Genomic DNA, 27,676 nt, shown 5'->3' with positions numbered 1-27,676 from the left:
TCCTTTCGTCCCTACAGAGTGTCTGAACAGGTAAAGCTAGGAAGCTGTGCTGTTTGTGCATGCGCCCAGGCAGGTGTACATACACACATACACACAGACTACATTCAGCGTCACGGTTCAGAATCCCTGCCTTGGTTACCTGGAAACAGGTGTAGATTTCCTCATGCATATTTCAGAGGGTCTCTTTCCCTGAGCCAGAGGTCCATTGTCAGCCAGTGTTGGTAGACTGGCTCCTGTAACCCTAATGCACATGCACACACACACACGCACGCACAATATTGACATGTTTGTGTTATATTTTTGTGCTACAGCAGCTCAGTGCCTCAAACAAGTTCCTGTTTTCTCATAACCGATGTACCTTCCTTCAAAATTAGCTGTTTCAGTCAAAGTTGGGTATTAACTCAAGTACCTTAGCAGACAGAAATATAAAAAGCAGGAAGGATTGTTTTGAAACGTGCATTAATTACTTGGGATCTGTAACTTCCTATGAATGAACTCTGTAAATATTTTTATTTATGGAAAGTTTATACGCTCGCACCAAAAAACCCATTTATATTCCATTGTTACCTGGTCACTTCCTTGACCAAGTCCTGCCCTCTGCTCTCATTGGTCGTTGCAGCGTATCAGTCAAACACCAACCAGTTTCAGGTACATCGCAAGGTTTTTTGAGACTGGGTCGCTTGGCAACCTGAGAGGGCCGACGAGTGTCGTGTAGATAAAGAGAGATGTATAAAGCTTTGATGACTGATTGGGTTTCACCAGCCACCCACAACAATCCAGCTGACTACAGAGATCCACACAGCTTTGCTTATTCGCTTAAACACGTATTCTAATAAGAAACAACCACATTTAATGCTAACTCAAAATTATTCTCAGTTATCTCTTTTATTGCACTGATGATTGCAGCATTGCAAGAACTCTATATTGATTATAGCAATAGTGATAAAGTACTTGTGCACTTGCTGTGAATTTAAACGAAGTCATCCAGTGGGCCCTTGATGATAATCTTGATTATACACCTTGGAAATTTGATCTAACCTGTCCTATAGCTCTCTTGTTTCTGGTTTTGATTACCATACAGAGTTGGACAGTAATGAAGCTGTAAGGCCGGGCAAATCCATAAGATCAACATTAATTATAAATGTGGGTCTACATCTATGCACATACACTGACGGATGTTGGTTCTTTGAATAGCAACCAGTTTGTGGCCGGACCAGCTCACGTTTCAGACTGGAAAGGACACACCCAAGTAGTTAACATGCCGAGGCAGTGCATTATTATGGTGGGAGTACGGCTTGGCATACACTACATATATATGCCATGTTATAAATACAAAAAGGATTATATCATAAAATTTTGTGACATGGCTAATGACAGTTACGCAGTAGGCATTAAACATACAATAATGTGTATATATTTCCCTCTCAAATCTAGTAGAAGAGTAGAAGTATGAATTAGCAAGAAATGATAATGGTGATGTAAAGTAAAAGTGCTTCAATCATGTTTTTATGTACAGTACTTCAAAAATGTTCAGTACTTGAGTGAATGCACTTCACTTACTTTCCATCACTACTTTACAAGGTGTGTGAATGATCGTGGACATAGTATGTGAGATATTTACACAAGCCAAATTCTATCTCTAATTTAAATGGTGTCCATCGAAATATCCGTAGATACTTGACAAAATTCTTGTCATCGGAGGGAGTTTTCTTCATGTGAAATAAAAGCTCAGATGTGGCTGTAAGCTTCATAAAAATAAGTGGACTTTCAGATAATTTTTTTTAATAAACCAAACTGCTGTTTTCAATGTTAAGAATTAACCTTCGAGCTCAGTATAAATTGCAGAAAAGGTCATGTTCACAATATGTGAGCATATTTTAAAATCTGTTATACCAAAACAGTTTTTTGCCATGTTATACAAACAGAACTGACATTACGTTTCTGCTCAGTTAGAAGTATTTGATACATAATATTATCAGAGAGTAGAACTACTACATTGGAGGGTAGCACTTTATAATAACTACACACTATAAAGCATTAGTAAATAAGGAATTCATCATTTATAAAGCATTATTCATACATTAATACACATTAGTAAGTCATTCATAAACACAGTTATAAATGTTTAATTCTTTATTAATAGGCTCATCTATCATACTTTATACATGATCGGTTCACTATTTATAAATTAAGTATTATTTTAATGACAAACCATTTATATATGAGTTGTTAATGGTTAATAAGATCATTTGGAAAGTGTAAGAAAAAGAACAGTGCGTGTTCATAGATGTTTTATGACACTTAATAATACTGCAATTCATGATTAATTCTGGTAGTTACTAATGGTTAGTAAAGTATTTTGCATGAGCTCATCTAAAGATCTATGACTATGACTCATTAACAATTTACCAATGAAATTTAAAGGCAATAGATATTCTCTAAACATTTGTTAATAAAGTATTTCATGATTAATTAGGTATTTACAAAGCATTTACTAGTTGTTAATAAGTACTTTGTGTGAGCTCATCTAAAGTGAGGACTATCTATGCCTTACAAAGCATTTACAAATTATATTGTAACACTCAAGAATCAGTTTTCTTCTGAACAGAAAAAGGAAATGACACAACACAAAGGGATCCAGAACATATTATTTATTACATAATGCCTTTCACCCATTCATTCACAAAAAAACACAACAACACGAGAGACTATTGCTGCATAAACTGTACAACTGTTGATATAAAATTAACAATCTACAACCCAAACCGTTCTCAATCCCAAGTCGTCACATATGGACCAATGGTCAAGACCCCTTGTTGTCACTCTATAACACACTTGGGAGCCCCTTAGCATCATAGTTCAGCGTACTGGGGAAAGCCCTGTGGCATAGTTTTTGAATGCTAAAGAAAGGTCTAGAATATTTAACACTAGTGTAGCACTTTAGCTAACTTACCAACCTAGGTTCAGAGGAGTAGTGTTGGGGATTAAAGAACAGTGGGTAGGTTTATTACAGAGACTTTAACACTCTCATAGTGCACCAACCATGTTTGAAACAATCCCCAGAATAAGAAGAGCTCTTTCATAAAAAATACAATTTTAAAAAGTGTCCAGTGTCTTTCAGTTATTTGTACCTCTACCTGGGCAGGATAATGAACGTGTGGTGGATCTTTCTTATCTGCCACTGTCCTGTAATCTGATGTGTCAGTCCTGTTGAATGGGATCTGAAGCAGCTGGGTGCATCATCTCTGGGACTCGCTCGCCATCTGCATCCAGCGAAGAGTTGACCTCTAAGCTACAATCCGGGGTCTCAAAAACCAGTCTGCACGTATAGTGCAGAATAAATCAGATAAATCATCACAGTCAATGTTCTTCAAATAAGATCTCATCCCGTTTGTCAAAACTCAATATCATCACCCTGTTGTCTAGGGACTCTTCTTAAGTTTTACATTGTTATAACGTTACCAAAGATTTATAACTTTACCAGGTAGCATTTAAGCAAGACATCACCAACTTTACTATGAATTAATTAAATTTCTCCATATCTTTACATTATATTACATTAAATTAAAACCAAAAAATACTGAACAGAGTTTACACATTTTAGTCAAGGAAATTATCTTTAACATGTATTATCATAAATACTGTAAATAAAAATACCTCTGAAGGTACTACATGTGCTTACACATCCAAAAGTACCTCCAGAGATTAGTCTGAAACCACGACACCACAAAATACTATAAATAAATAAAAACAGTTCACGACATCGTGTTCACAACATCCTCCGACTGCTTTAACTTACAGTAATATGGTTTTAACCCATTTAAGCTGCATCACGCTGCACTTTTAATAGCTCTTCCCTAAAGGTTAAAAACTTTAGTCACCGGAGTTTCCAGGGGGGAAAACTCCTTCGGCAAATGACGGCATTCAAAAATTCCGAGTGATGGTGTCTTTACACTTAAGACCCGCTTCTGGGCCCGTGTGATCGCGTTTTTCCAACTGCGTCTTCGCCCGCTTCTCTCTGTTCTTCCTCTGTCTGCGCTAAAGGGTTTTCCCTGTCTAAAGTGAGCGCACACGGCAGAGACTACTGGATGCGCCAAGGGTCAAAACAGAGCTGCTTTAAGGCCCATATTTTTTAAGTGGGCTACCGTCTATGGTAAGGAGGAGACATGGTTGAGAAGGGCGGCTTGACCAGAAACCATCCTTTCACTTTTTTCCTGTGTTAAACACAAAGTCAATATTGAGTTTTTTCTTCGGTTGCGTATGGAACGCAAGTAAAGTTCTGTTTCAAAACGTTAGTCACTAGTTTTATTTTGAAATTTATTGTTGCTAACTTGCCCCCCGAGACGTCCAAAAACGACACTATAAGGGTGTTGAGGTGTTAACCCAGGCCGTAATAAAGCTGAGACTTAAGAGGCCTAACTGAGACTTTTTTCAATCTCATTTGTAATGTTTTGTATGGCCTAGATAGTCCTTACTTTAGAGAGAAAATACTTATTAAATAATTTCCTTAAATGTTCTACACGATCGTATGAACCATATATGTTTTTTTTTTTAATGAAATACAATCATTAAGCACATCATTGATGAGCTGGTAGTGATAGATGATCTGTCTTAGAGAAACGGTACTAGGCCTGTAACGGTGAGGCTTTTACCCAGTAACGTTAGCTGGGGCATCTTTCAGGTAGTCTCAGTAGCATCCTTTGGGCTTTGCCACTGGTAGATTTACGAGTTATGCTGAGATTGTTTATATTCTTTCCCGGGAAGTATCAAAAAACAGGCAGTTAACCTATGTCATAATTTTTTTAAACTTTCCAAATGATCTTATGAACCATTAACAACTGATATATAAATGGTTTGTCATTAAAATAATACAACATGTATAACTATGTTTATAAATGACTTACTAATGTGTATTAACGTAAGAACAATGGTTTATAAATGATGAATTAAAAATGTACTAATACTTAACAACTGCTTCATAGTGTGTAGATAATAAAGAATAAAACATTTATGTTATGTTATGTTTATTCATGTGTTTATGAATGACTTACTAATGTGTATTGAAGTGTGAACAATGCTTTATAAATGATGAATTCCTTATTTACTAATGCTTTATAGTGTGTAGTTATTATAAAGTGCTACCCATCAGAGCATATTATTTTATTACCTTTTTCACTTCATACTTCTGCGTTCAAACTAATTGTCCAACCTTGAGGCTGCCATCACTTACTTGTTTATATCATTATTCACATTGTGCTCTTTTTAATGAAAAAATTCAGTAAATTGATGTATTTTTAAATCTTTGCTAAAAGTGCATCTGAATCTGGATGTGACAGAAACAGCAGCAAGCTGCATTGCACCTCACAAAGGCAGTGTCAGTGCTCAAATAAAGATCATGTACCAGTGAATCCTTCTTTCCTGGATCCTGTTCACTTTCACTGGTATTTGCTCATTGGTTGCTTGCTGGATGTTTTCCAGATAAAAAGACAAACATTTACCATTACAGGTCATAGCCTTAGATTACCACAAGGTGGCTCAAGGGTCAACATCCGGTTTTGGACAATGCAAGCATGTCATGTCTAATATTTCAAATGTGCAGTGATTATTAATTAAGATTATTTTTATTATCACGTTGCAATCTGCTAATGGCGATACAAAGTAGTGTGGTAAAGATGTCATCATTTAAATAATCAATGACACAACACAATATCAACAAAATGGTACATTGGTCCATTGTAGCAAACAGATAAGAAATAAAACAGTGGTCTTTGAGTGCTTAACTGATCATATAGGTGTCACCGTAAATTAAATTTGAAAATGTATTATTATATAATGTATTATACATGTAGCTGCTGAAGTAATCTGAATTGTGACTACTTCGTTTGACCTGATTATCTGATTATAAACATCACTGCAGATCCATATCACCCCGGACACAACAGTTCCAGCTCCTCCCCTCTGGTGGCGCTATAGAGCACAAAAACCAACAGACTTATGAACAACTTCTTCTCACAAGCCATCACTCTGATGAACAGCTGATTTATGACTCAGGGTGTCAGGAACAATTGTTGTGCAATAACCCAGTAACTCTGCCTCTAATCAGCCACCTGTTTACTGTTTTTTTATTCACCATTATTTATTTCAGTGCTGCTCATACTATATTGTCATATTGTAGATACTGTATACCAATCCACCTACCTCAAGTCATAACTCCTGCAAAAAATACTTATACATCCACCTCCCACATGTAGGCCTACTCCTGCATATATATATATATATATATTGTTTTTATTTCATAGTGTGTATATTTGTGTTGTCTACACAGTCTGTGTCTGATTTTATTTTATTTTTATTATTGTGATTTTGTATTTTTGTATAAGTAAGCACATCGTGAGCAATGTACAATCCTGAGTCAAATTTCTCGTATGTGTACACATGACTGGCAATAAAAGCTGATTCTGATTAGTTTTTTTGAAAGCTAATTATTATTTTTTTTGCCACAGTTGTCTTCTGTCTGACAGTCCGACTGTTTTAGTTTTGTTTTACAGTATCCAGCAAAGATGTGTCATTGTTTAAATCCAAAAGGTTTCTGTGACTGTTGGTCAATGTCTTCATAATATTTATAAATGAGCAAACTATTTCCATGAGTACTTTCATATGTACCTTTTTTGCTTGTCCTCCTCAACGGGGGTCAAAGTGGCACTCCAGGAATGCAGACAGCACACACTGAAGCACCCTGCCGCATTATTATCAGCCAAGGAAGGTTTGATTGCAGTTTCTTGGCTATGGTTTCCAATGCTTGCCCTGCATGACTGTTAATGACACCTGGTGAGACAAAAACATGATTTCATTACAACCAAGAAGGATTTATCTTTAGTGCTTACTTATGTGAAGCTGAACAAACCATTCCCTATTTTTCCACTATTAGTATTATACAAATGAGAAAGGCCATGCTTATGTCTCTGGGTGTTCAAGTCCATATATGTGCATTGTTCTTTTTTGGTGTTGTTTTATTACCCATGCCTCCCTTTCTTGACCACTAGGGGTTGATAGTGAAACAGCCAGCTCTGTGCTTGACAGATATGGAACATATTGTACAGAACACAGTGTACTAATGCATCACTCCACGGTGTTTATCATATACATGCACACCTGCCACAGTGCCAACATGCAGACCTGTTGAAAGTCATTGGAGAGATCGAGAGCTGCTGAACATTCTCTGAGGCGCACCTGTGTTACATGATTTGAATGTAAAGGCATTTGTGGTTTTTGAGCAGATTCTGTTGTGCTGCATTTTCCTTTGCCAGGAATATGATCACTCCAAACAGAAATAAGGAAGATTTTGGTTAAGTAAAAGCTAATCCTTTGGACAAAAGGCAAGTGTCTCACACAAGAAGGTTGAAGCAAACATAGACTGTATATAAAAAGCAAATCAATTTAACCTCTATGAGCTATGTGGGAGATATGGATGGAGGGGAGAAGATCTTTGCTGACCTTTCTTTTGGGAGGTGGTGTCTCCTCGCCAATAAATTTAGACTAGCAGCCAGGAATATAGGAATGTAGATAAACCAGGACATTGTCACCATGAATGTTAAACAGACGAGTCATCAGTAATTGAATTGAGCTTTGGCTGCTGATCAGCAAAGGCTGAGATCCATGTGAAATGCTGAATCATACACAGATACTTTTTACATTCAAAGTACATTCTCAACGGAAACCTGTTGTCAATAATATTTTGATCTTTTGTAGAAGAAACAAAATAGTGTAGCGATGCTGCATTACAAGTAAGTCCTGCAATCCTAATTTTACTTGAAAAAATATGTAACTGTTATCAGCAAAATATACTTTAAGCATGAAAAAGTATGTAAATATTTCTATGCACTTATGGTGCATAGAAATATTATTACATATTATTTTAGCCTGTGTTAGGCCTACTTTTGTTTTTTTTTATTGATGTATTTCTATGGCGGGTGAAGTGTTTATATAAATTACATAAGCTAATTGACAATACCAAAGTGTAAGTAAAATTCTGGCATTGTAAATAAAATCTTAATATAAAAATAAAAAGTAACTGCTGTTAACAAATTGTAGTGGAGTAAAAAGTACAATATTTCCCCTCTGAATTGCAGTGGAGTAGAACTACAAAGCAACATGAAATGGAAATATTAAAATTATACTTAATTACTGTAATACATTTACAGTAAATGTACTCAGTTACTTTCCACCATTACAGTGCATTTACAATCTGTGGAAGTAGCATTTTATTGTTGTTGGTCAAAGCAAAGCTAATTTTAACTTCTTGTGTGTTGGGTAATTTAATGTGTAACAATGCATTTTATTTTATTAGTTCATCATTGGTTGTGTGTGTAAAATAGTGGATTTATGTTAGAATTAGTGGAGTACAAGTATAAAGTAGCACAGAATGGAGATACTCAAGTAAGGTACAAGTAGCTCATAACTGTACTTGTAAATGTCGTTACATTCCACCATTGCCTGGGTGTAGTGTAAGCCTGATTTACTACAGGAACTCAGAGGTCAGCGGACGAGAACCAGGTGATCCTCCTTCAAAAAGCATTACACTCTTTGCTAATTTGGAGTCAAAGACCTTTGCAGTAAGCAACAACTCATATCTGTGAACATCCTATTTCTCAGCTCCCGATCCATAGTATCTTATAACCCCCCCCCTGCACCACCAGCTCATGTCCACTGGTGTCCACGTAACACTTGTCCATTTAAGAACCTGTTGTTCAACCTCCTGTGGCGACTTGGATTGGATGGTGAAATTCCACTGGTGTGTGTGGGCCTGACTTTATAAGGCTGATGCACGTGTATTGCTCACCTGTCAGAATGTTTCCATCCCTAAATAGACCAGAATGTAAAGACAGAACCATGGGAAGATGATCTTCAAACACAGCATGGGCAACTGAACTGGTAAAGGGGTTTGACATGGAGCCTGCTGAACTTTGCTTTATTTACTCTGCAGTGTGTAGTGTCAGAAAAACCTGAGTGAAATAATTTTGTGTTGAAGGTCAAGGCAAACATGACACCTCTGCTCGCTAATGAAGGTAAAATATCATGTCATTCTCACCATATATAATATTCAGTACATAGTGGAACGATATTACGTTTCTTCAGTGCTAGGGTTTAAAAAAGACATAAGACAAGTATAAGGTAGGCTACAGTAAAGTGCAAGTAGCATTAAATTAATTAAAGTGCAATGAATGCAAAGAACTAATGGTAATCTCATTTGTTAAAAAAAAATGTATAAATGGCAGGTTGTGGTTTGAGAAGTGGTTGTGCTGCACTATTTCAGGGCCAATTGCATTTTGTTGAGGACAGAGCCAGGCTACCTGTTAAAAGGTAAAACTTTCCAGTATTACAGCACATAAGAAATAAGAAAATATTAGACAAAAGTCAAACTTTTTTTAAATTAAAGGAGCATGGAATAATTTCCTTCTTTCTAACAACTATTTCACCTTTTCATTTTTTTGTTAAAATTACATCATGTCTTAAAATGTAAGTCAGGTGAAAGTTGAACCAGATGCAGTTTGTTTATGTAAATAAAAACAATGCCTAAATGTAAATGCATTTTGGTAAGGTGAGGTGATCTGCATCAATTTAAAAAGAAAAGAATAAACAATAGTCCCACTCAAAAAGTAAACACATTTTAATCACCACAGACTTATAAAGACATTAGATCTGTGGATTTTCGTGAACCCATATTTGACTCATGTGTTGATCCCCTTTATTCCATCCATCCATACATCGTCAGCCGCTTATCCTGCGTACAGGGTCACGGGGGGGCTGGAGCCTATCCCAGCTGACATTGGGCGAAAGGCGGGGTACACCCTGGACAGGTCGCCGGTCCATCGCAGGGCCACACATAGACAGACAACCACTCACATCTAAGACACGGGGACACGGGGAGAACTAGCAAACTCCACACAGAGAGGCCGGGGGTTCGAACCCATGACCTTCTTGCTGTGAGGCAACAGTGCTAAACGCACCACCCGATCCCCTTTATTGTGCCGGAAAAACAGTTCGATAAAGTCACCCATAAAATGAATAATACACACATGACTTTTGAAAAATGTCAGATTAGTAGGACAACAGAGGTACATTTGTACTTATGTAAATGCATGTGGCATGCACATATCACACGTGTTGGGTTCTTCCATGTATAAAAGTTCTTCTCATGTTTTACAAGGCCCTGCAGAGGTGTGAGTTTTGGCACAAGCACTTCTTATCATACCAGCGGTTATGTAATGCACAATAAAATTCCCATTCACAGTTCCTCTTACCTTCCAAACTGGATTTTACAGTTGTTATGTTTCCATCAGCATCTTGGCTTCAGAGGTTTTACATAAGAACTCTCAAACTTATTAGTCCTCATCCAGTTTGCATCTATGCACTCATACTGGGGAAAACATTACCAATCATTCACTCATAATAACAGCACTTGAAGTGTGGAAACAGTGAACACTTTGTGGAGCACAATGTAGAACACAGCAACTCCAATAACAATGCAGGAACACAAATAATACTAGACTTATGTCCTTATCTATCCATCCATTACACATCTGCTTAAGATCTCATTGTCGTGTTGAGGCACGGCAAGGTAAGTTTATTTGTATAGCACATTTCAACAACAAAGTAATTCAAAGTACTTTACATAAAGCATAAAAGCAACAGGGAAATATAAAAAATAAAAACAGGCAGGTCTCTCACCTTTGCTTATTTTACTCCTTTGATTCCCCATCTCTCACTCTAAGGGGACTCTAACCCTTATTACTTAGATACAGTCGTCACTGTAAATCCAGATTGTCCACGCTACAAACTCTGGTAAAAGCGGTTGACAGCGGGCCCTGTCAACAAGTTAACAGTGGAAAAAACAGGGACTCTAACCTTTGTAATTCTACTTGGCCCTGTTAACTGAGGATCAGCCGTGTGAAATGGTAAATCAAAAGAGCACTCAAGGCTTTTTAAATAGTGTTCTAAAAACAAAGAAAAAGAAAACAGGTCATTTAAAGTTACAGTACAGTGAAAGTTATCAATCTACAGCTTTAAATTTGATTAATTAAAGGTAGTGGTAAAAAAGTAAAGTCTTAAATATTTAATTAAAAGTCTTCAGTCTTGATTTAAAAGAACTGAAAGTTTCAGCACACCAGCAGTTTTCTGGGAGTTTGTTCCAGATAAAGTATATGGAGCATTAAAACTGAATGCTGCTTCATGTTTAGTTTTGACTCTGGGGACAGAAAGCAGACGTGTCCCAGACGACCTGAGAGGTCTAGTTGGTTCATAACGAAGCAGAAGATCAGAAATGTATTTTGGCCCTAAACCATTCAGTGCTTTATAAACCACCAGCAGTACTTTGAAATCAATTCTTTGACATACAGGAAGCCAATGTAAAGACCTCAGAACTGGAGTGACGTGGGCCACTTTTTTGGTCTTAGTGAGGACTCGAGCAGCAGCATTCTGAATCAGCTGCAGCTGTTTGATCGATTTTTTAGTGAGAGAAATTTAGTGAGTTTTCAAGTTTGTCTAGTAATATGTTGTGGTCGACCATGTCGAATGCAGCACTGAGATCCAATAATACCAAGACTGAAATTCTGTCAGGTTGAAAACCTGACTGGAAAAAATCAAAACAGTTATTTAGTGCCAAGAAAGCACTAAGCTGTTGAAAAACAGCTTTTTCAATGATTTTACTTTAAAACGATTTGATATGGGCCTGTAACTGCTCATTAGTGACGTGTCTAAATTGCTTTTTTAAGAGTGGTTTTCAGGGCACCTGAGAGCAGAGACATGTTGACAATTTGTAGTAGATCTGAGGCCATGCACATCTACATTTTTGAAAAAACCTGTTGGCAGAATATCAAGGCAGCATGAGGAGGATTTCAGATATTGTATTATGTCCACCAGGTTGTAATGGTTAATAAAATCAAATTGTGTCATGCTATATGAATTGTTTTTAAGTGGACACAGGGACAACATATATCCTGTACCTGACATGGAGGCACTGATTGCTTGTCCAATTGTTTGAAATCAGTCTGTGAAGAAGGAGGCAAATTCATTGCAGGCCCTGGTGGATAGAAGTTTCAGAGGCTACAGACAAAGGAGGGTTGGTTAGCCTGTCGACAGTAGCAAACAGGACACGTGCATTATTAGTGTTTTTGGTGATGATGACAGAATAAGAAAGGCCTTGCAAGTTATAAATGCAAAGTCTCATAATGAAACTGGCCTCAATATGTCTTTTGTATCATTTCCCCAAGAACACTATGACAAGATAATTGTTTCACAAACACATGCTAATACACGTGTTTATTATGATCAATGGACATCAGCCAAGCTGTAATTTTATACATGCAGATTACTATATAGTTACTGGGAAACACTAGTAACCGCAAGCATCACTTCAGTCTTTGTTTTGAGCTACAGAGTTTCTTTACCTCTGTGATGTGTTTGAACTCTCATGTTATCCTTTCAAAACAGGCCATGACAAAAGGTTGATCTCCCAATAAGTAGTGAAATGTTCCAATGACTGACTGGAGACACCGAGGTCTAAGACAGGTTAAAAGAAAGACCACTGACCAGTTGAACTCAGCCAAAAGGTTTTTAACAGTAGGGTGAAACATAAATGGCTGTCTGCTAGCAATGTGGCTCTAGGGATGGCAATGTTCACCACTTTGGTGAACTTCAGACTGAAACATCTCAACAACTACTGGATGGATGCTATGAAATTCTATAGTCTACATTCATGTTCCCGAGAAGATGAATCTTACTGCTTTTGCTGATCCCCTGACTTTTCCTCTAGTGCCACCATAAGGTTCACTTTTTAGGTTTGGACTGAAATGTTTCGACAACTATTGGATGAATAGTGAAATTTGGTGCACATAGTCATTCGTAAGATCAACATTTTAATTTGTTCAATATTTTGGTAATGACCAAATACATGCAAAGTCAATGACATTCCCATTGATCTAAGCTGTACTTTGTGTTTAGTGCTAATTAGCTAATGTTATCATGCTAACCTGCCAAACTCAGATGGTGAATATAGTAAACATTATACCTGCTAAAAAATTAGCATGTTGCAAATCAACATATTAGCATTGTCACTGTAAGAACTGTCACGGTTTTGTGGTGAAGGCAGGGTTGAGCAGGTTGGAGGACCCAAACGCAGGACACGAAGGCTAGCAGGTGCAGTTCAGTGAATGGTTTTAATATGACAAAAAGGCGAGTACACTTACAAACAGAGTGGCTGATGGACAGCTTTTGTTTTTGGACTCAGTCTAACAGAAATCCAAAAGGGTGAAAACCAGAATCCAAAACTGAGCAGGGTAACAGGAAGACACGAGAACAAACTGCAACACTGAGTGACAATAAACAATGACCCGACAAAGACAAGACAGAAACACCAAGTATATATACACAGGGACTAACGAGCAGGGCGGGAGCAACACAGGTAAAAGACATGAGGCTAACGAGGCACAGGTAGGGAGAGAGAGAGAGAGAGAGAGCAGGGGAAAACAGAGACAGACATGCAGAGGGATCACTAGGGTAACAGACATGACAAGGGTTACCGAACACTAGACAAAAGACAAGACAGACCCCCAAAACCCAACAGACCAAAATAACGCTAACTAAACACAAAAGTGCAAAACACCGCATGGCAGACAGGCAAGAACGTTAGCCTGCTGACGTTAGCTGCCTAAGTACAGCCTGACAGATATACTAGCATGGCTGTATACATGCTGTGATACAAAAGCTGTGTTGATCTGTGATTGTGATCTGTTTTGACTGCATTCAAATAAGAAAAGGTCTACTGCCTTGCTTTCTCGGACCAAGCTATGTCTGAGAACAGAAAGCAGCATGGTGTCAGCGTCTACGTGCCAGGACAGTTCTATTGCAATATAATACTTGCATTTGGGTGGGAACATTTTAACAACATGACAGAAGGGAGTTATTTTGGTGGGGAGAATGGGTCACACAGGTTTACAGGTAAGCAAGAAATTCTTACTAAAGCTGCTTGTTGGACAATACAAGAGACAAATAATGCATTTGCATTCACGTGTGTTGCCTATGTTTGGTTGCAGTTTGTATAATTACAGAGTCACAAGGTTCACTGAGGACTCTACGAACTTCTTTTTAAGGAGATGCCCCTTCCCAACCTCCAAATCAAGATCCAAATCCCAACCCCCTTCCGTAAACTCTATATGTGGTTGTGCGCTCTTTCTTGTGTGCATTTTCTTTTCTGGATATAACCAGTTCAAACTGGCTGTGAAGCAATAAGCTGGTTTTTACTAAGAGCTCGAGGCAGTTCCCAAACAGGCCTCCTGTTTCACTCAAAAGGAATTTAAAGTTCACAGAAAAGAGTTTAAAGATTTCAAGCAGATATGAATCTCAAATGAAACACACACATCTCCATATAAACAGATTGCAAAACAATCTAGGAAAGAGTGCACAGAAGCATATGTACAGTCAACACAGGTAAATGTTATAGTACCTGCACTAAAAAGTTACCAATGTGGGGTTTTGGTTATGATCAAGTCGGTGCCGACTGTTTTAAAGCTCATTAAAAAAACATGAACTCCAAGAAAGAAATTGTCTTCATTCTTATTCTATAAACAACACAGACCTTGTGGTGTTGACTTTGACTCTCTTGTGGTGTCGACTTTCTAAAAAACCCAGAATAATGTACCATAAAACACCACACTGAGCATAATCCGCAACAGCACAATGCAAAGACTAAGAATAACAGAGAAAGAAAGACAAGTATAACACACAATCTACATCATAGATGAGCATACTCTGTGTCATGTCATACATGTATGTAAAGTATCTGTACTTAGCAGGCTAACATGTGAAGTCTACGTGTCAGAGCCGTGCATCATGTTATGCAACAGAGCCAAATGACCCTCAGTCGTCCAATCACAATCTTGCCTTCCTGCTTTGTAGCATCAACTGTTGCTGCCATTATGGCGGGTTTACAACTACTTCCCCTCATCCTTGCCAATCCTCGAGGTTTGACCTTAATATATCAGTTAAATGACAATTGTTTTGACCAACTAGGAGCCACTTTGGCTAGAACAACATTTACAAGCCTGGCTTTTTTTTTTCTGGTGCTCAAAGTCCTGCCGGTTCCAACTGGACCTGTTTACGATCAGCATCCATATGAAGCACCACGTGCCTCAGCAGCCTCTCTTGCAAAACAGTCTCTCAGATATCCATCCACACCTGTCTTCAAATGTTCCCTCCAAAATTAACCTGCACCGTCCTGATTTGTATCAGTGGAGAACAGAAAGGGATGCTGCCAAGGGAAGATTAGATGGATGCATTCAGGGGGACGGATGGATGAGATGAGAGGATCAAAAGTATCATTGAGCTCTGCATTCTCTCTAAAGCAGTCTGGGGTGTGGAGCTCTGGAACAGCTTCTGGTGTTAAGTGAAACATTATCAGGTGCCAGACGAGTTTTACATACAGCATTGACAGCAGTGGAAAAGCAAATAGGAAAGGGGTGTAGATAGAGAGAGTACATTTCATGTGGACACCAGCAACATACGTAGCAAGACATTTGTTTAACGTAAGCCAATTTACAGCTTGTTTTTGAATTTGCAATTAAGGTAACTGCAAATGTTTCTTGTTTTTGACAGCTTGTAACAGATGTCCTATGCTACATGAGGTAATAACATTTAATTGAATATCGGGACAATAATATCTGAGAAGATAACTTGCAGGAGCAATCAAAGTATATCTTAGCTATTATATCTAAATTATATGTGCTAGCCTAGTGATAAGATTAAAGGTATTTCAGTTAGGTCTAGTTTTGACCTGAGAAAAATTTATTAGTCAGGTTGGCTTGAATGAGTGAAGACTGTGTCACCGGTCACCAGTTACAGGGTGGGAAAACAGTATACCTGTATAGGTGAGTGTACGTGAGTACTGTGTCAAGTCACAACTTATTTAAGATCCTGTTTACTGCTGTAAAGTAGGCCACCTGGCCCACAGGCAAACCCATGGAGTTAGATATGTCAAGGCCTGACAATGACATTTAGCTGGGAAAGGTGATCTATTCCCAACAAGGTGGTGCTTCGTTCAAAAATGTTTAGGTCAGATATCTTCTAACTGAGCAAAGTAGTGATTACTGCACTGCAGTGGAAGAAGAGGCAAAGGTGTGTGTGAATACTGGGGACGTAAAGTAAAATGCAAAGAAGAGACAAAACTGAACAGAGATTAAAAAAGAGGAGACCAACAGAATCAATGAATGTCAACACTTGAAGCTCTCAAACAGACCGAGGCATGAATCTTGAAGTAACTCTACAGTAACAGTGAAAATAGGCAAAAAACTGAAGGACAGAGACTCTGTTATTCCAAAACCACTGCCTATTTCCAGCTCTGGCTCCCACAGCCGCTGCTATTCTCACAAACATTCCCCATCAATATAGACAGGAAATCCGCAGCTCTCTGCCCCTGCTCCTCTCATACAGCTGCTCAGCAAAATCATGTGAGGTGTTGAAACAACATTCTCAGGATGATTTGCAAAAACAATGGTCTGAACTCAGATTGAGTGATTTTAAAAAGAAATAAATGAATGCAGGAAATATACTGAGATCACTTTTAATCTTTTATGTAAAATTATGTAGACTGGTGACTGTTGTTCCACCACTATACCACTTGTTGGGGGTTTACTATTTTTAACAGCTGAAGGTGATTTCTTCAGATAGCTGAATTACACTGGAAAGAACTGAAACTACTGTACCCAATCAACAAGTTTGTTAACTTATTGTTAAATAAAAAGCACATTTCAAGACAAAATTTGAGACAAAATGATGCTCCCATACAATCTAGCAGTCAAAACACTCAACATCTGCCCTGAAATGAAATGTAGTATGGACAGCCTAGAGTCTTGCATCATATTTTTTCATGACAATGCAGGCACTAACTTGCATGACAATAACCAATAGTTGTGGTTTACCAAGTTACTGCTTCCTCCTCCACTGATTTCCATTTTGCAACAGGTTCTGCAAATAATTCCCTTATGTGTTTCCTCATGGCACGCAGAAAGATGAACCAAAGGCGGTTTTAGGTTGTGCGACAGAGCAGGAATTGTTGTAAGACTTGACATTAAACTACTTTCAGCTTAACGCTAATGTCAGCATGCTAACATGCTCACAATGTTGATGTTCACCATTTCAGATTAACTTGTTGCTAAACTAAAATGCATTTTAATTGTGTAATTTTGTTTATGTCTGGAGTGGCAATACATTATTTTGAGAATATTCATAAAATAACTGATTCTACATTGTTCTTACATTAAACTGTTTGTTACAATAGTTAACATTCTATCTAAGAGACAAGCAGTCAAAGTTTAAAACATGTTAAAAAAATAATTGATGATTTATATCATCCCACACTTTTTCTGTTAGCCCTGAAAGAATGATGTCAACTAGCAACAGTCACAAAGCAAAACACTCACCAAACCTTTGGGGGGAAAACATTTGAGCCCATAAATAAAGAAATAAACAGCCTCCCAGTCGAGAGATAAGCCGCTTTTCAGTAAATCCTAATGAAAGGGGAGCCATTGGGAGATAGAAAAAAAAATCTGAGATTAGGAGAAAGAACAGGCCGTCCTACATCATTGACATGGCAGGTTAAAGGGCTGAGATATAGAAGTGCAACAAGCTGTAAGCTATCAAACCTATAAACTACCGCTCTTCAATTGTCAGGCTAACATATATAGTATAACTTATATAGCAGATTGGAGGCTTTGATGCAGCAAATAAAGGCAGATGCTGCTGATTGTGCTGCAGGGCAGGGATGTCTGGGATCTGAGAGACATTGTGTTCTCTGCAGTCTGCACGTTGGACGCCAGTCACAACAGCAGCTCCCCAGGCAGAGGCCACCACAGAGTGAACCTCCATTCAGCACATGCTCCAGCCATGGGCACGTGCACGCTGCCGTCTCCTCAGTGTGACTCTGCCAGGCATCCTAAGACGTGACCTGATGTGGTCTGTGCACATGAACAGGACTGTGATCTGCTGGTGCTTGTACATTTTGTGTGTTTAAGACATTTCTGGAGGATGACTGAACTAATTTGTGAATTTTCAGCAGTATGCTCATGTCAAGATAATAGTTCATAAAAATACACAAAGAAAATATGATATGTTTAAGTCTTTATTGAATACAAGACAGCAGCAAAACATGTTCACAGGTGGGAGGGAATGCCTTATGAGGCTCAAACACTACACCCCCTGCATGAAAAGGGTTACATACAGCTACTTCATAAGTTGTACAGCCCATGAAATATGCAAGTATGCTTCTAATGGAGTTTTTAAATCAGTTCAAATGTCCAAAACAACATTTTTTGTTATTATAAAACCTGTCCAGAATAAGATCATATTTCTCCCAATGCCATAAATATTTTTCATGCACACACAAGTTTGCAGATATCTTATAATTGCTCTTGTTGTGAACTCAGTGATTGGAAAATTAAAGGTGACAGTCAGAGAGTCAGAGAATGAGCCTCAGTCTTGTTTGTATCTCTTGTTCACACCTGCAGCTCCAAATTCCACCCATTCCTGAATATATATATATATTTCTTTAAAGAAACCCATCTCATCTACAGAACTTTACTCATTTCTCTCTCTCTGAATGTAATATCATGCCCCTCTGTGGGAATTGATTAGATGTTAAAACTAATAGAAAGGGAATGGAGATGTCCAAAATAATAATCATCTCACCCACATTCCCCACCAATGACCTTATCCCCATCCTTTTGTTTCTGGGGCTCACAACCAGGCTGATTTTGGTGACGCATCACCGGTTAGCCAATGGGCGCCCTTCGTTAAGGGTTATGTTCTTGGCTTAGCATCACTGAGACGGCAAAGTGAGATTTTTGCCCAGTGATGTGCGAGGGGGACGGGATGGGAAGGGCGATGGGGAGGAGCTTGTGGCGAAGGCAACGGGGCACGTGGCGCCCAACGAGGTCTCAGCCTGTCACAGGGCATCGCATCAGACAGTGAGCAGGCATGCGCACTTTCTAAACTCCACGCCCTGCAAAAGAAAGGCAGAACGTGCAGAAAGGCAGTCCCCAATCTGCCTCAAACCAGTATCTGCAGCAGAAGAAGATGGGAATCAAGTGTGCAAACATCAGGGAATCAGTTTTGGCTGGCAAACATGAAGTTCTCTCACACCTAATAGTGTACCCAATGTTACTGAAGAAATACATATCTATAAAACATGAAGAATGCTCCAAGAATATTCTGAGGAAAATGGCTGCCACTTAATAATCAACTCTTCGCAAGAACTACGTTTTTGTTCCTTCACATGCCATAAATCACATTAAGGCATGTTATCTAGCTAGCCAACCGACCCCTGAGCTCTTCTAACATCCGTTTTGCTTGAGTCATCCTCATCTCATTATTTGCTTAAAGATCTTTTATGTGGAACATTTGTCATCAACGATCCCTTTGAACACAGCTTCCATCCAAGGGTTTTCCTCAAAGCACACAGAATCTATAATCTAAGCTCCAGTATAGAAGACAACATGTTTACAGAAAACTTGACATTTAAGGTCTGCTAAGGAACTAAGAAGTAAAAGACTCTAGCAGCCTTACACTTTAATGTTAAATAAAATCAAATACCTATTGCCATAAGAAAAGGTCAAATGCCTTTTTTGCATGGGCTCCCTACTCTGACATTCAAGCAAAGCCATCCTTCCACAACTACATCTTGCAAATTCACTATAAATTTGGGTTTGCGTGTGCAGAGGGTACACTAGTGTAGAAAAAAACAAAAAAAAACAAATAAAACACTGCCTCACTCTCAAGAACCATAACGTGTGCCTCAGCCTGACCACTTCCTATTGCATGCAGATGAGACAACAGATTCTCTGATACAGGAAACACTGTAGCTCTGCAGCTTCCAGTGCCAACTAAGGAACTATTCTTCAAACTCTGCTCAAGAAAGTTTCTCCACAAATTAAAACCAGAGTTTTTGACTTGGAGTCATCTTTTAAAGTTTAACAATATGACTAAACATCCACTGTATATCTCATTTAATATTCACAGCTTTATTAAATCATTACAAAAATACATTCATCAATAAAAACATGATTTTGCTTTGATTAAAAGTCTGCACACTCATGCAATGTTTGGTGAAATGTTTGCATTAACACGTAGTAGATACTGCAGGAAAGGTTCTTAACCAAGATGCTTATCAAGTTAGTCACATCTTATTACAGGACATTGATTAATATTAAAACAGTGTCAAATCACAGAAAATAGCCATTATTTTTTTTGTTTTAAGTCCCTTTGTAGTATCTCTGCTCTTTTGTGCAAATATTCACTGAATGGCTGACAGATACATTTCACAAGTGTATATATTGACAGTTTGTGAATACGGCTCCCGATCTGTTCACAAGGCTCTGCAAGGTTCTCTCATGAAGGAGAAAAAAAGACAAATACAGAAAAGGGTTGAGCTAACTTTTCATCCCCATGTTTTGGGCCTGCCATCACTTTGTTACAAGGCACATCTCAAATTGCAGTCAGCATTCCCTTAAAAGGGGTATTACTGTTCATGTTATTTAATACTATTTTCTGCAATAGCAAATTTCACAGTTTAGAGCTCCTCACCCCAGTAGCTCAGAACAGTATTGACAGCATCTTGCAAGCATGTACCTTTGTAACAACTAACGGTAAGACCCAGTTGGCAGACGGCTAGTTTTGATCGCCCACCCAAACCAGCTCATAAAACCAATCCTATCCATGACCCCAAGTAAGTGATCCCCACAAGACACTCAAGGTCCAGACAACAGAAAGTATAGTAAACACTTTGCAGCAGCCCTGAAACCTCCGGGCATGGTGAGGGAGGGATCACAGAAATCCAGTGTCTAGTGTGACTGTGGTGAGAAAAGTGCGGCCCTGCGTCTGCCTTCTTGCTCCACCTCCTTCATTTCTCATTGGTTCATCCATTATCTCCATGATCAGAGTAGTCAACTTTCTTCAGGGTGCAGGCGGGGCCTGGACCTTCTCTGTCATCTGTTTGGCACTGTAGTAGGACAAACTCAGGCCCATGATGGCCAGCATCATGGCTATCTGGTTGACGGTACGGTCTTGTGGTTGCGTCTGCACCTCACCGGCAACTTGCCTCTGCAGAGACAAAAAAAAAAAAAAAAAGTCAAACGTCAACCAACAGTGGAAACAATGAGCCATTCAAAACATGTTTCTTGTCAACAAGGATTTTAAAGTCCGACTTGTAAAAATAAAAAATAGCAAACAATGACTAAATATTTTGTCCTTAGAGGCTTCTTCCTTCAAGGGTAAGTTTGATCTTTTGCAACCTGGACGTATTTTTCAGGTTTTTGCGTCATCCATTAAAGTTCTTGTTTTTGGCCTGTACATTGACAGGGCACAGTTACGTTGCAACCCTGTTTCACTGCTGCCAGCTGCAGCGCGCTCGCTCAATACTGGACCAACTTTAATAAATGTTGTCCCCATTAGTCACAAAAACATGGGAAAACGGGGTCAAGCTTGAAAAATACCAAACTTAGCCTTTAAAAGATTTAACATCTGCAACTTTAGTTCTACCATATGACCAAACCTTTGGCCAGAACAGTTATTAAGACATTTAGGAAGGGGGAGAGACTTTAGCAAAAGGGGAACACAATGTTCTAGGCACAAAGCAGACAATAATGTGCACCCATAACCAGTTTGTGTTGTATAGAATAACTGTGTACATTAGACACCAACAGTGGGATGTTTTCAGAGCCAGTGGTAGGTTTGCAGATCATTAATAGGCATTTTTTAAACATTTTTAAAATTATTATTATTTCTTCTTCAGATTGTCTACAAGGAAACATTTGCAGACAACCTATTCATACATTATAAATTCTTTAACATTATCAGACTTTTTTATAGCAAACATTTATCTCTTTGGTCCATGCCAACTCCTTGAAGTTTCCAGGAAATATTACTTGACAAAATGTGAAACACAGATGTACAACAACACACAGTCAAGCTGCATGTTGAAATCTTTGTCTATTCAAACCAAAGAGCTACCTGTCAGCATTAACAACAAAAAAAGTGCTGTTGTGCCAATGTGTCAAATCTTATATGATGCCAGTCACTTTTCTTCGGTTGGTTAAGCTTTTGAATCAGTGTAAAGCCATATAGGGGCGACTTTTGTTTCCAAATTAGTGGAAATGCGACCTAGACTTTACACAATAGTCGAGACATATGGAGGGTCACTACTGATGAATGGATTATAATGACAGAGGGGAAGAACAAAAGAAACAGAGCAAATGATATCGCAATGATTAGTGTCACCCCTAATTACAATGGTGATGAAAGCGGATTGTGGGTCAGAGAACAGCCCTGGGCCCCTCGCATGAAAGCGGTTCAGATTAGAACCAGTGTTAATGCCTATATAAGCTAAAAGGATAAAAACAAACTGATGGACATGTTGACCGAAGAAAAATTACAATTTTGTTTAAGGAGTTCAGTGTTCATTTGTACACTATGGATGAAGCTGCAAATACCTGGAGGAGGCGGAAGTATCCGGGTGTCAGCCTGCCCAGTCTGATGATCATGTCTGCCTCTGTGGTGTGAGGTAGAATCGGAGGGAAGAGCTAGAGTGGCCCTGAAGACCTGCAGAGAATACAGAATTAGCTAAGCGACTGCGCAACAATCAGACAGAAAAACGCGAACCAATGATAAAGTTACCAACGTCGAAATACAGTTGGAAAACTAAAATACCCACTAGAAATGGCCATGAGTTGCGTCTATAAAACATACATATTACGTCAATAAAGAAACAAGTAAATCTAGTATTCCTAGTGATGCTTTGAGGGAGACACACCCAGGCATTACTCAACATTTATAGAAGACCAAATAAAAATCAACTTTCCATGAGGTTTTGAGAAGTATTGCTGCCCAATGAGAAGGAGAACTGGCTTGCTAATAAACCAAAACCATCTGAACAATACATGAGGAAGAACATCTCTCACATGCAGCCATGGCGCACAACTTCTATGTGCTTATCCTAGACTGCAGATCCAATAGGAACGCCATGCAGAGTAACCCAACCTTGTGCCCAGGTCATCTAGAATTATTTTTGATCTGACCTACTTGGCATCATTTCTACTGAGAGTGCCCCTAACCCCTTCCGTTATTAAATTCTCCTGTTAGAACCAAACGCCTTGACCAAAGCAACAGAGCCTCTATTCATGCTGCGTCACAAACTGATGCAGCAAAGAAAAAAAGATCAAATTTCATTCATTTACATGGTCAATCCCATTTGTAACTGATTATGAAAGTGGCGTTTTACATCACTGTTGGACACTAATTGAGTGCACCAAAGATTTTTTTAAAAGGCATATGGAAGGATGGAGGTCCGTCTAACTGCAATTTAAGAACAAAAAGTACCCGACAGAGACAAGCTGAGATCTAATGTCATTTTTACTGATGCAAGGGTGGGGAAAAAAGGTAATCTAAAAAGGCATCCTACAAAAAGACAAGATGAAGAAGAAGAGATTGTGCATCACACCCCAAGGTGTTAGCTTCATAAAACAACCACCACCACCACCAGGGAAGTCACTTTCTGCTGGGTTTGACCACTGTGTTTGTGATCGAGGTTCCAGGGAAGATGAGGAAGAGGATTGTGGCGCAGGTAAAACATATGTGAAGCATTAATGTGCCAACCTGGTTGGAGTTACACCCCCTTACAAGAAAAAAAAAAAAAAAATTAATCCAAGCTTTCAAAGTGGCTCAAAGCCTGCCTTATTCGTGAAAACCAACAAATTGCTCAAATTCCTCACTTCCCAGAGGCCATCGGATGGCAAAAAAAACAACAAAACACAAGCCTGACACTGAGCAGTGCGACTCTATACTTCCCAGCCACACTGAAAATGAAAAAAAACAGATGCCAAAACACAGTGATCAACTTTAACGACTGAGCGCTTCAGTGCTGCTCCGCCTTTTTATACAGCCCCGCTCTCACCCAACCAGATCTGTAAGCTCTCCTATGACACACGCCCACTCATGAACACATACACACCGCTGTCAAAATGCATTACTATCAACTGCAGGACTCTCTCCCAAAACACACCCCTTCCCAACAACAAAAACCCTTTGTGAACTGTCAGATGATTTGCAGCTCAAGGTAAATAGGAAAATATAAAAGAACAGAGCATGACAATGACTTCTTAAAGCAGTATGCATGTTAAAGTGTAGAGTTATATAACCAGCTTGATGTGTCCATTTAATCTCAAACTGGACTGTCCATCAAGAACCTGACAAACCTACAGATTAGAAACATGGCACAATAAGTTCCTCTTTTATAAACATATTTGTTTTAGTTGCAAGTTTTATTTGATCTAGTCAGTGGCTGTCTGCGTTACATAATAGGTTTCCATTTCACTGAGCAAATGCAGTTACTCTCCAGGCCAATGTTTACATCATGCAATGCGAATTTTCAGAGTTTTGACTAAAATCCACTGGGCCTTATGCTTTGTTTGAGTACTGCAACCGAAACACAGCATCAAACAAGGTCATAACAGGATATCTGCGCTTCTGACAGTGAAGAGATTGGTTGAACAAACCCTACAAAAAAATTGGAATCTGCATCAAATCTTTGTAACTCCAAGCAAGTCTACAGGGGACACAATAATCTGACTACAAGTAAAGATGATTGTGTGTCAAAGATTTCACCTGCATTTGTGGAGGCCCAGAAAATAGGACTTACCCAAATTCTTAAAAAACATTTTCAAGTCATGAATAATGAGTATTAGGTTGGATACCTAATGTGCCACACTGCCAGAAACCTTTAGAACATAATGTAATGTGTGCTCGTTGCCAACCAAGTTGCCATATGACAGGAGCAGCTCTGGGAATGGTGTTGCTTCATCCACATAAGCGCTTTTATCTCTTTTATGTTAAAATTGAAAATTGGCTGCTGTGTAATGTACGAGTTGCTGTCAGTTAGACATTTGGTTTACTTCTGTAAACCAAATGTCTAACTGTATGTTCACCTAACAAATACAAGCTTCAGACTTTTTACGCCTTGAATAGATAGAAAAGAAAAATAATTAGGTAGCTCGATACTGTAGATGGTTTAAATGGGTGTGCTTACACAGGTATTAAGTTTAAAAAAATAACTGAGGCTTAAGAATTAAAGTTTTAAACAGACATACTGTTAAAAACTAGAGGTGTGGGAGTTGTAGATTCCAGTACTTTTGGAGCTAGACCCATACTTGAGACTAAAAGGTCAATATATCTTGGCCTCTGCTGCTTCAATTTTGGATGTGCAACAGGTCTACTAAATTGCTGGATTTGTAAACGGTACAATTTACTTTGGATTTTCTGTGATTGCCTTTCTTCATTTACCATTCAACCATGTTGGGCATCACAGGTAAAATAAATAAATACATTGTTTTAAAGTACCCAGCTTTTCTATTATACATGTATTTCTGAATCAAAACAAGATGGGACTGTACACTCTGACATCTAGGACCGACGTTTGCTTTTTGGCAAAACTACTTCCTACTTATCTCACCTGTCTCATACAAGCGAGCACTGCTTTTCCATCAGGAAAAGCTTTGAACAGAAAGGGGGGTGGGAGTCCTGAATCAATTAACTTCATCTCTCCCATGGAGATTGTTTAGTATGCCAGTCTGCATTAAGAACCACCCGTGCAGCCCAAAATATTTACTGGGTACACTGTGTACTTAACTGCAAACAGCCAATGAAATATCAGCTTTCTTGGTCCCGCCTTCTCATGTCACTTTTTTCTCCTGTCTGCAGCCCATCTGCCTACAGCAGGGGGATCCCCTGTGAGTCAGCATGGACAAAAGCTGTGTGAAAGACAGCAGCATCAATAGCTGCTGCAGAGCTATCGACTAAAGTAAAACATCACATCAACCTGACTAGCCTGTCTAGTCATGCAATGGCGCCATCTGTGTCTGGGCATCCTTCACATTGACTAACTAACTAACTTTTATTATTAACTAATCCTTTCAGCACTAAAAATAATGTGCAAGACCTGTTTCCATAACGTCGCAGCAATGTTAAAAAGCCTTGGGTTTGAAGATCACTTATTACAAGCTTCAGTGGCTGGAACAAGCAGATAGAAGTATTTGGTGTCCAGTGAGGGCAAATAACCCACCCACACCCCCATTAGCGGCTCACAGACTCAATATGAACATGACAGTGAAACACAAGACACGGCATCCATTTTGGGCCCAAGCTGTGAAGGTGTCAACATGGCTGTAACAGGTAAAGAAGGAGGAAATGAGCCAGATATCAAACTTAATTAATTAGCATTAAGCTACACTGTCTGACGACTTATTGTTAAAAGGCCATCCGCTAAGATGACGTGTGAATCTAATGAAGGTGGAAAGTGACCCAAAAATCCAATCCTACCTCTGATGTGCAGATGACAACAGCTGACCTATCATTTGAAATACTTTCATGCTAATTCAAAAAGGAGTCAAATATCTTTATCCACATCAGATAAAAAATCTGAATTGAAACTGGCTGCACTTCCAAGAAAGTGCCATTAAAAAAATAAATAAATAAAAAAAGGAGGAGCAGTCTGTTTTCTAGTTTAAACTGCCAGGGTACAAAATGTACAGAGGATATGCCATGTACACATGGCTCCCTCCACAAGGTAAGATAAAATAGCAGTAGCCTACAGACAAAGTGAATACAAATGGTAAAGCATTTTAAATCCGTCAGGTGTTGAAATTTGCAGGATTTGTAGGTGCAAAAACCAACAAACCGCAAGCTTTTAAAGAAGTGTAGCTCACACTTGCAACTGTCACAATTATTTGATTACACATAGAAAAATGTCCCTACTATACATTTTAAATCACTGTACTGGGAGCAAATGAACAGAAACACTGCCAGATTAAAAAACAAAGATGCCCAGGTTTTATCTGTGAGGGTAGTTTCTGTACAAAAAAACTTGTTCAAGAAAATTGAAGAAAAAAGGACAATGCTAATCTTAATTTGGTCCCAGACAGCTTCAGAATAAACAAAAATCAAACTCAGTCAATATGAAGTGTTTACTTTTTAAAAATGTCCATTAATACAATTATTTGTCAGTGAAAACCCTTTTACATGGGCCAACACATTTGTAATTTCCCGATCCCAAAAAGATCTCTCCCACAAAAAAACCCACCAAAACTATTGGCGACCACACAAAACATATCTGACGTTTAACCCCCCCCCCCAAAAAAAGTAGCATTGGCTTTAACATATCCTTTATTTGTGATCACATAATCAAACATATTTGATCAGGTTTTAAATAAAAAATAAAGCGAACAAACAAGCCACACCAACATATCTATAGGTTACCACACAGACACTTTAAAAATCCTGGCCAGCTGTAGACGCTTGTTCCCCGCAAAACTTCTTTCTTTCTTCTTTCTTTCTTTCTTTCTTTCTTTATTAAATCTTCCATAAAAGTACCAAAGCTGAGTAGGCTACTTACCTGCAGCTGTACCGGGAGGTTTTAGGACAGTTTTAGGGACGTTCAGCCTGTATCGTGTTAGTTAGTACACGGTGTTCATATTGTAAAGACTTTATAGGAACCTGGGGCATGTTGTATATGGAAGGGGGTGGGGCACTCTGAGTCCCACGCCACACAAGGCATGTCTGTGTGCATGTGAAATACACAGATCCC

The 27,676-nt window shown here is 38.7% G+C and overlaps 1 long non-coding RNA gene across 2 annotated transcripts; it reads right to left on the bottom strand.

Moving 5' to 3' along the window:
* Positions 1 to 20,036: 20,036 nt before the first annotated feature.
* LOC119897249 lies at positions 20,037 to 27,607 on the bottom strand. 2 transcript variants are annotated; one of them, XR_005443383.1, is made up of 3 exons: positions 27,485 to 27,607; positions 22,533 to 22,641; positions 20,037 to 21,144 (listed from the first exon to the last, which is right to left on the bottom strand). It is a non-coding gene; the product is annotated as an uncharacterized LOC119897249 (long non-coding RNA). The 2 variants fall into 2 exon arrangements; XR_005443384.1 differs by lacking the exon at positions 27,485 to 27,607 and adding an exon at positions 23,695 to 23,938.
* Between the last annotated feature and the right edge of the window lie 69 nt (positions 27,608 to 27,676).

This window comes from Micropterus salmoides, unplaced genomic scaffold (genome assembly GCF_014851395.1).
Source record: "Micropterus salmoides isolate LMB-PRFRI ecotype aquatic unplaced genomic scaffold, ASM1485139v1 Ms_hic_scaffold_11, whole genome shotgun sequence".
Taxonomy (NCBI): Eukaryota; Metazoa; Chordata; class Actinopteri; order Centrarchiformes; family Centrarchidae; genus Micropterus; species Micropterus salmoides.
This window is presented reverse-complemented; position numbering and strand designations above follow the sequence as displayed.